The sequence below is a fragment of the Lonchura striata genome, chromosome 8, assembly GCF_050655825.1.
Source record: "Lonchura striata isolate lonStrDom1 chromosome 8, ASM5065582v1, whole genome shotgun sequence".
NCBI classification, from domain to species: Eukaryota; Metazoa; Chordata; class Aves; order Passeriformes; family Estrildidae; genus Lonchura; species Lonchura striata.
In genome coordinates this window covers 17241081-17251311 of record NC_140710.1, presented here as the reverse complement: position 1 = coordinate 17251311, position 10231 = coordinate 17241081, and the positions used below count along the sequence as shown (strand labels likewise).

The 10231-nt window shown below is 35.9% G+C and overlaps 1 protein-coding gene across 4 annotated transcripts in view; it reads left to right on the top strand.

The window, feature by feature from the left end:
* Positions 1-10231, top strand: part of BCAR3 (BCAR3 adaptor protein, NSP family member) — an 86316-nt gene that overhangs the window by 1661 nt on the left and 74424 nt on the right. The window contains exon 1 of one of the 4 annotated variants that reach the window (XM_085586480.1): positions 111-4362. The exons of the other annotated variants lie outside the window; for them this stretch is intronic. The gene's annotated coding sequence lies outside the window, so the exon portion shown is untranslated. Of the gene's footprint in view, positions 1-110; positions 4363-10231 lie in introns of those variants that run through there. 4 annotated transcript variants of the gene reach the window in all.

The following is a 10231-nucleotide window of genomic DNA, read 5'->3' as shown; positions in this document are numbered from 1 at the left end:
GTGCTGACTTTAGTTGTATGTGCAGGGGTCAGAGACTGGTTTCTATTTCTATGTGCCATGCTATCAGCAAAGGAGGATGATAGTAAGAACTTTGAAATGCATTCATGAGCAAGACCCTCATGGTGAAATTAATTTAACCATTCCCTTATTTAGGTGGTGTTTTTGTCTGAGCTAAAGCTTTAAGGATCCATGTGTGTCCTACACTTCAAGCGCATTTTCTCAGTCTTGTTGCCAGTGTGCTGCAACATAAGAACCAAAGTGCAAGTACTTTAGAGGCAGGTGTGCTTCATGAGGTTAGAAATTTGATTTCAAGAAATGAGATGTCATGCCTTTGTTGCTTAGATGGCAAAATTATAAGATATTCTGAATTATGTATTTTTAGATGGTTTTGCTTTGAAAAGATGAAGCATGCCAGCCATACCTTACAGTCCCTACTGCTGAATCACAACACTATTATTTCTAGAGTTGGGTGTATCTGGCTAAAGAATACTCTCAGACAGTATTTGTCCAATTGGAGTCCAGGAAAAGCACCCAGCAGTTTACAATCATTGTAATGGTGAATCACATTAGTGTCTGCTGTGTCCATGTGCATTCAGCCAAGAAAAAGAGCAAATACTTATTTGTGTCTTCCTCTTTGGCCACATGCAGTAATAAACTGAGTTCAAACAGCAAACTGCTAATCTAAACTTCTTGAAAACAGCCATTAATTTCATGCCCATAACTTTTTCTATGTGTTCCAGCAGCTGATTGCAATCACCAGTGCCAGTGTTTGGACACTCATGTATCTGATTTGTTGCACTGAAGTTCCACGTCTCAGTGCATTATTGGTTCCTGCAGTAAATGGCACTTACAAACTGTGCAAGGATTGCATAATCCTTTGCAATGGATTATATTATTTGAATTATAATTAGATGCCAGGCTAAGTACCCTTTTTGTCATATAAAAGGGTTTCAGAAAAAAGGAAAATAATCTAGTCACTGTTGGAGTCTTTTCTGTACATTTTTAATGAAAGGCCTGTCACTTTATTTGATGGAATAGTGTCTTCAGATTAGTGCTGCTTTCTTAACTGTGTCTAATCTCATTTGATTTAAGCATCATGGAATAATAAAAAAATCAATGTAGCATAGGTTTGTTTTGAAGTCAAGTAGGGGGCTAGCAAATCAGTAAACATCAGTTCATCATGTTTAATTAGCTAATAGAAATTTTCTGAAACCATTAAACAAGACCATGACAAACAAATTACATGTAGGCTTATTAATTTATAGTGAAGCTCTGGTATGAAAACTGAAAACTTTAAGTCTGACACTGTTTTCCTTTACACAGAAATTACAAAACAGTTTGTCTGTATAGTTTTAGTAGCTCCTTCAATAATGTGAAGCATTTCTTTTAGTCCCCTTCCACCAACCTATGAAGTTGAAAAGATTAATATTTGTCTCAATCTTTGGATCATTTGCAGAATTAAAAGAACATAACTCAGAAATTCCTTTACATATCAATATATCAAATGCAAATATGTGAACTGTGCAGTATTAGAGTAGTGACCTTCAACCAGACTCTAAGTCAAGAATTTCTGTTTCCAAGGCTTCTCATTCTTGCTGAGTATTTTCCTGGCACAATGTATGGATCTTTTGTGATGTGTCGTCTGCTGGAGAATGAATGGAGGCCCTCTGGCTCATTTATCCTGCTGTCTCACTTGGGATTTGAACTATTTTGCTAGAAAAGAATGTCTAGTGCTCTCACTTTCAACTCTAATCCCCACATCATTAAGCTTGCTGTAGCAGTTCCCTGCTGCATAACTATTTTCTCAGCTATAGAGCCTAATGATGGTTGAAGAGTAACTAAGATTTTCAGGATATGTATGCTTGTGCTTTAGAAGCTCTCCATCATGAACATGTTATATCTTAGAATGAGAAAAAATACCTCTATTTTGAGTAATTTTATTTCACTTCCTCCATACACTTTGCTTTTTTTCAGTTTGGCTTGTCTCTTTTTGTACTGTCCTTGTCTCAAACATTGAAATTAGGGCCAGCTGATACCTTGTCATAACATTGACATAAAAGCTGTAGTGGACTGAAAAGCATAAAGCACTGTGGATTGTTTTGTTTGGGTTTACTGGGGCATGGGGAGTTTGTTGTTAGTTTTGTTTTTACAAAAAAAAAATACTCACTTTGTATGCAGGCAGATACCATTTAAGAAGAAAAATACTATTATTAAATATGTCTGTCTTGATATCCAAGTTAAGGAAATCATGCCTTACTGTAAGGTAATTTGGGAATTTTTTCGTCATAATTCCCCAATATTAGTGGTTTTTTCTTACCCTACATCACAACTTCTCAGAATATTAACAAATTTTTTTTCAAAATGCATACCTCTACTGTTAATTTTCCCTTAAGACTTGCCAAAATAAAGCTATTAAGAAAAAATGCCTTGAGGACAGCATCACTTTACAGGAATTCAGTCAGAAGACAACATACCAACTGATGCAATTAAACTAGGGATTTTTTTTTTTATTAATGGGGAGAAAAATTTTGTACTTAGAAAATAGAAACCTATTAGCTAGGCAACTCCTGATCTACTTCTAGAGCTATTAACCTGTTTAGAGACTCTTCCACTAGTGAAACTGCACTATTGCTCATGTAACAGTAAGGAAAAAAAAACAAACAAGGAAAATTTTAGTCATTCTCACATGTCAGCTTTTTCTCTAATCATGTTTTACTGCAGGCTTTCAGCTATTTATTTTGTTGTGTGTTACATTCCTGTTCTCTATTCTCTTTACTCTCCCTACTTACTTCAGCTTAAAATGTTCTTGAAGTCTTTTCATCTGTCCAGTTTTAGCTACTGCTTTTCTTCCTCTTTACTGCATCTCACATTTATCTGTCTGTGTCTTTCTTATTAATAGAAAGTTTATTTCCTACTTTTTGAAAATACTATAGAAGTATTCTGTAGAAGTGGAGTCCATGAAACTCTAAGAGGAAGAGTGAAAAGTTAAAGGACAAGAAAGCTTGAGGAGCCAGATAGAATAGAGTTGTTTAATTATACAAGAAAGAGAACAACTTAAAAAAAACTGCAATACAATTTTGAAATATCAGAATTAGCAAAAATGATCTAGCAAACTAATCATATTACTTTGCTCATGAAGTTTGGGGACCATCAATAAGTACAGTGCTCCTGATAGGTGTTCCACTGTTTTCTGTGTGAAAGTTCTGTACACCGGTGCACAGCCATGTCAGTAGAACTGAGAGCAGAACATTTCCATATAATGTTAAGTATTGTATGGAAATATTCCTTTATATTGTAGTTTGAAGTACTTGAGAGACTTTAACATAGTTCTCTCAACTATACACTTTAGTACAATGACTACTGTGTTACAGATTGGTGCCCTTTCTTCATCAAATTTCTAGATTTATCAGTGTGACTTTTAAAATTATCATAGGTACTTGTGCTAATAAACTGCAGGTTTTGCAGTACAATGCTGTCAAATCCAAAGAGATGGCAAATTGAAACTTGCTTACCCTCCTGTTCCAGCATAGATCAGACTCTCTTCCGGCAGCAAGCCTAATGCAGGCTCACTTGGAAAGCCTGCTATTGAGCAAGCCTTCCAGGACAGGAGAGGAGCTGGTTCTGGTTTAGTTCTGTTTTGTGGAATACAGCTGCTGATGTATAGCACAAGTCTGTGTTACTTTTGCATGCAGATTTAGTTCTGTATTGTAAACACTTGAAATGCCTTTGAAATAGGTGGGGTATTAAATGAAGGGAAAAACATCAAGGCAGAGCTGCTGTTACTACTGCAGAGAGTTATAACTAAGCCATCTTTGTCTTTTGTTCTTCTAATGTGAATACATAAAGCTTCAGGCAGATGGCAGAATAAACATTTAATAAGTTAAACTCCAGTGCTTTAAAGCACCAAAGCTCTCCTTTCAGGTTGCATATGATACACTATAAGATTTGTGATAAGTTTATCTGGTAACTGCAGGATTACAGCCAACCCAACCAAAGGCAAAGTAATACTACAGGTAGGAGCCCAGTGCTTCAGCTGCAATGCATAAGGATTTTAACTCAAACTAAGATACACCTGTGTCCCTGACCAGGTGTTCAGATTTTGCTGCAAATTAAGGGCTTGGCTGAAGTAATCAGCTTTGCTCTGAACCTCAGTTGGGATCCTCTTTACACTTGAGAACCAAAGTTTTACAGGAAGGTATCCTACACTACAGCAGTATGGATCATCCTCTCTCTGCACTTGGAGCAGACTGTTACAGAATGTGGTGAGGCAAGGCTGGAGAGCTTCTGAGGAAAAGTGTCAGTGTACAGCACAGTGTCAGTAGGAGCTTGTCATGAGGAACTCTGCAGAACAGAAGTCAGCAGGTAAGGAAAGCTCAGTGGTGATGACTGAGAAATCAATAGAATCCAGCCTCCATTTAAAGATGCTTCATGCCTTCAATGCAGTAACACTGTGTCACACAGTAGCAGGGAAACAGGAAGGGGCTGGAAATCATTTGTGCTATCTGCAGAAATATCAATAAAACTGGTATGTAGATAGATTTGGTAAGGAATTAAGCTTGCTACCACAAAATTAATCAAAAATACTCTGAACAAATTTGAATTGGCATTGCAAGTTAAGACTGGCTCAGCATTTTGTTTTATCTACCTGTGGTGCTTTTTATCTGTCTCTACTACTCTTGGCACTACCTATACCATATCTTCAAAGGGAAAGGAAATCTCTTTGTTTATGAGACTTGCCCTGCATTTACAAAAATATGACTAGTAGCATTTTTGTGTGTAAGCTCAGATGATTCAAAGAAATTCCTGACTTGCTACTAGTGTTTTCTCGAACTGGAACCCAAGTATTTTAACATTTAAACTTGTTAGCTGTTTGGGCCCAAAGGTGTGCTACAGACAAAGTTATTGCTTTTTTTGCATATACAATCACATGTAAGTAAAGGATCTGTCTGACTCTTACAGACGGATTGACTTACTAAAAAAGTTAATGAGGTTATGTCCCATCTTGCCCTTTATGGCTGAGCTCTCCATAAAGCAGCTTCCTATGTGTTATGATTTTTAGCCCAAATTTTAGTGATATTCAGCCATTATTTTATTGCTAGTTGTCTTAGTGCAAGTTACATAGTATTGTGAATTCTAGCCCTAACTGCCATGTATACAAGGACATTCCATTTAGAAAACAGAGAAAAAATCAATCTGAAATTAAAATTTATATTAAAATGTCATTTTCCAGCTTTGTGCCCAGTGCCTTAGAGAATCATTAATATTTAATGCAATAGTTTATTTTAATATACCTGTTTATTTGATCTTGATTATCTTAAAGGTCTTTTCCAGACAAATGATTCTCTGGTTCTTGATCATCTTCAGGAAATACACTACCTTTCCTTTTTAATTATGGGTTGATTAAAAAGAAACAAATCAGCAAGTGGTTTTGCTTTCTGAGGGTCTAGAATTTATGACTAAATTATTTTTAATTTCAAAGTTGTTGTTTTTCTATTGCTTATCATGCAGGTTTTTTAATCTGGAGGTAGCAACTAGCATGTTATGTTCTGCTCCTAACCTCTAAACAGTTCTTATCACTTTGTTGTAAAATAAAAGTCAACAAAAATGAATGCATAAATAGATAGGAAAATGTACCAGAACTGACTTTGTGACTTGAAGTACCAGACTAATGGGGAGGAGTGAGAGGCAAAGAGTAGGAAAGAGAAGACAAATCCTGTTGTTAACTACAGTTCAGGAGTTCAAAGCAGCCAGGCAGTAAGAACATATATACACAAGAGCAAAAGGTAGGTTGCAGAATAAAAAGGCTTAGGACTACTAAACTCTTACAGAAAAGGAGAAACCAAGCTGAGATAAATTAAACCTTTTGTTATAATCAATTTCAATGCAAAATCAACTTGGATTGCTCAAACTACATTTGCCAGTTTTTTAAGCCAAGAAGATTGATTTAGCACTGGGGTATGTGAGAAGTGTCACCATAGTCCTTTTCTTACACTGCAAAAACTGCCATGTGGGTGCAGAATGAAGCACAACTTGAGAGCATATTTGTCTGTAGGTCATGATTTAGCAAATGCACCTGCAATGTATTTTTTCTGTTATTTCTGCTGCCAGTTTGATTCTTATCATAAATCAGTTTTGGTAGATTAGACAGCACTCAAATCATAGAGTTAATTTGTCATGTGAATAGCTCAGCCTTTAAAAAAAAGAACTGTATTATTTGTCGAACACAAATTTGTAGAATTTCTTGAAAGACAGACCTAAGTTAACCATAAAGTTTCAAACAGCAGAAAGCAAATAAAAGGAGTATTTTTTTTTTTAATTAAAAAAAATAATTGGGGCTTCTTCATAAGTTCTGTGTCTCTGAGCAGCCTTATTAAAAAATATGGCAGTCCTACTATCTCCTTCCTATTCTGATGGGCAGAAGAGCTGAAGAGGAATGTTAATGATAAATGAGGAATTAAATGATAAAATATTTCAAAAACCCATTGCAGTAATAGTAGTATAGAACTTGAGACAAGCCGTGGTCCTGGATCTGCACATTTTTTTAAAAGCACACATTGTGCAGGGGCACAGTTTTGTGTTTTCAGTAAAATAGGACCATTTTGTGTACCCAGCTTAGCATCTGACCACACAAATGGTAGACTTGGTGCAATGGACTTGAGGAACTTATGGGTTGATATGGCTGAGGAATTGAAAGGAGCAAGACTAGAATGTTGAAGTTGGATCAGTCCAGAGTAAAATTTTAGCATAGAATCACAGATGTAAACTCCTTTTTTTCTTCATCCCTTCTCCCCACAGAGAGCTTAGCATGCTAGCTTTAATTAGATTTCTGATTATATGGCATATGTATTTACAGTCTGTTACTGTTGGGTGCATTATAGGCTCTGGCTGTTCAAGCTGAGAAGCAGCTGTGGAGTCTTTTCAATAGTGAATACGGGCTCAATTTCAGCACTGAACTAACACACTGCTTGTGCAGGTAGGATGAACTCCCATCTAGCTACAAAAGACCACACAGACACACAGAAAGAGGAGAGATTTACTAGACAGTAGTGACCAACATTTTCTGTGTGTTTGATTGTCATAATTCTATTTATTCATTTGGGTCTGATCACATAAGTACTATTACAATTGGCTCTAGCCTTGAAAAGATCTGCTAAGTTGTTTGTACTGAATTGTATTTGGAGATTTGTACTAGTCTTTTCTGGTGATATGCTAGGTTCCTTAATACTTGATCACTTGATTGCTGTCATATCACCTGCATTAAGCACAAATATTTGCCATTTCTGGGAATCAAAAAACATACACAGTCGATTCATTTTTTAGACTTATGACAGGAGAATGTACAATGACTAATCTGGCTGTAGAGATAGAGTTAGGGAACTGCCCATACACTCATACACTGGGTCAAGTATTGTTAAAATCTGCAAGAGCAAAGTGACACTTTCAAAATTGTTTGAACTAATTTGTATTAGTGGAGCAGCTTTGTCCCACATCTGCATTCCATGTGCAAGGCAAGCACATTTGTATGAATTGGACCAAAAGTCTCTTTCTAGGACAAACTTCTGCTTATAGAAGTGTTGTAAGTACATAAGTATACAGGGATATTTACTACCCCGGCATGTCACCACAGCTGTAAGAATTTTCAGAGATCTTGATTGTGTCTGTCTTTGTTATAAATAGTTTTTTATTTGTTGTTCTATCTATACAGACCATCTTTTAAACTCATTTCTCTTTTTGCTACCCAGGACATGAGTCCCATTGAATAAGATTGTGTGAAAAACTGCTGCATCTGTTTTAGGACTTTGGCTTAATAATTAAGAATATTAAGCCACAAAATCTTATTCAATGGAGAAAGTTACACTCCTGTATGTAAGGAAAATAAATGAAAGGTAGTTAGTCTATGCCTTCCATAAGCAGTACATAAAGAATGATGAACCACTGTCTTAGTTGTTTCTTGTAAGCTACTGGTGATAGTATTGACATCCCACCAACTAAAATGTCTGATTTGAAGTCTGACATAAAGTAGCTTGACGTCTGTGACATTTTTTGTGAGATGTCTGGCATGAAAATCTGCTGTGTAGTTGCTGAGTCAGTATGTATTTAACTCCTGATTGGTACTTTGTAGACTATTTATCTTTACACAAACATTGGCCAGAACAACATATACAAGTTGACTAATGTTTTGTATTTGTTTCTCTGTAGTCTGCAACAGATTTGCTAAATGTTGGATTGACATAAAAATCCATGTTAGAAGTATCCCTCCAGTGCCTAGACTGCCAAGAATATTTATGCTAATAGTTTCTTTTCAAAGAATCCAACATCCTTACATCCTTCACAGCAATTTCTCAAAATTTCACCAAAAATTTATTTGACTTAAAACCATTTAAGCAAGGAAACATGAAGCAAATCAGGGACTAAAATAAAAGAGTTAGAGTACTGATAGCTGTTCAGCATATTAGGTGATACTGCATATTCCTAACAGTTCTGTCTGCTCTGATCTATTCTGGTGAAACTACTCGTCTAGGTTCAGGCTGAACATCATGTGTAATGTCTGTGACAGTCTGTGCCTTGGAGATGGAATTGGGTGAACAGAGTAGTCTATTCAGATAAGTGTAGGGGATTCATTCACATGGAAATCATTCCTGGCACAGTCGAAACAAAGTATGAGTGAAAGAGGAAACAAAAAGGAGCCACGGCGAGCTGCACTCCCAGCAGCAGTAAATCAGCAGAGCTTCATTGTTCACGATAAATGTAAGTTACTTTGCATCACATCAGTCTCAGCCACAGTTTTCAGAGATGGTGGTGACACATAGTCCTACAGTAAAAGATTGCTTTAGCTTAATTTGAAACCTAATTCTCAGCTATGTGTAGAAACCATGTTATACCAGTGTAATAGCAAGCTTTAAGGTGAAAGTATTTTCACCTTCCTTAAAAGCCCAAAGATGTTTTTTTATAGTACTGAAAAGTTGGATGAGACTAGTTTAATTCAGTAAAGGGCAGAAAAAGTGCAGAGCTAGCTAGTACCAGCAAAAACCTAGCATGATACCTAGGAAATCTGTATTTTTCTGAGTTTTGTTGTCAGATGTGCTCCCACTAGGAGGAGTTGTCATCATATCCCTACCCTATAAGATAATCAGACTTATGCTTTAATTTAATGTTAATTTAACAAATTAACATTAAATTTGATGAAAATGTGATAGTTCACAGTGTAACTATAAACGATCTATAAAGTTCATCTATGTCTACCTATCTTGTAGTACACAAACTGCTAATTGGTGGCAATATAAATATGAAAAGAAGCTTGCAGCTTATGGTATCCTACAAGCAAACTTATGTTTGTCATTTACATCATGGCAAAAATTAAATGTATTTCTGAAAGATTAAACTTCATTTTAAATGTCAAGTTTTCCAGAGAATTTCAGAGTTTTAAATTATGTTTTAATAGTCACAGGGGAAAAGGCTGAAATGAAATGCCAAGAAATTCTAAGAAAGAGGAAAGAAAAGTAAAAGTTAAATCTTATATGTACACAGTCTTAGGGTTTTTTTAAATATCTTTTTTTGTTTAAAACTTGCATTGCAAATGCTGACTATGACTTTAAAATGTGGTGGTTTAGAAGTTTTGGTGGGGCATTCTTTCATTTGTATTTTAAATTCAATGTAATAGAGCCACTGCTTGAATTTAAGTGCTTGTTTTGCTCTGTTTGCAAATGAAGTGTTGCAAGATAGTGGTTTGTTTGGTGGTGCACAGTTTTGCCTTGTTTTTGTTACTGTTTTGCGGTACTCATCTCTTCTCAATAAATAATGAAATATTATTCTAGCAAAATGTGTGTTTTGGTCACTTTTCAGTGATATAGCTTCTGCATAGACTCCCATGGGATAAAGAGATAGAGACCTTAATAAAGCCTGTCCTTTCATTAAGAGAGAAAGGGACTGTTTAAGAGTGCATCAACTTGGCATGCTTAAAAGACTTTCAGATTGTTCTAGAGAAAAAAAAAAAACAAACCCAGATTTTAAACCTCTTGGGTATTACAAAACAGAACTGAAATTTTCCCTGCAGTTTTATCATTTCTCCTGTTCAAGGGCCCTGAGTTTTGCAATGAATTAAAAAGTTACAGTGACTTAGAGTGCTGCCACTCCCTAGAGAATTACCAATCTTTTTACTGTAGTTGCTCCCAGAACACAGTTGGTCAAAGTAAGAAAGTCTATGCCTCAGTTGCTTTATTTTGCAGTCCAG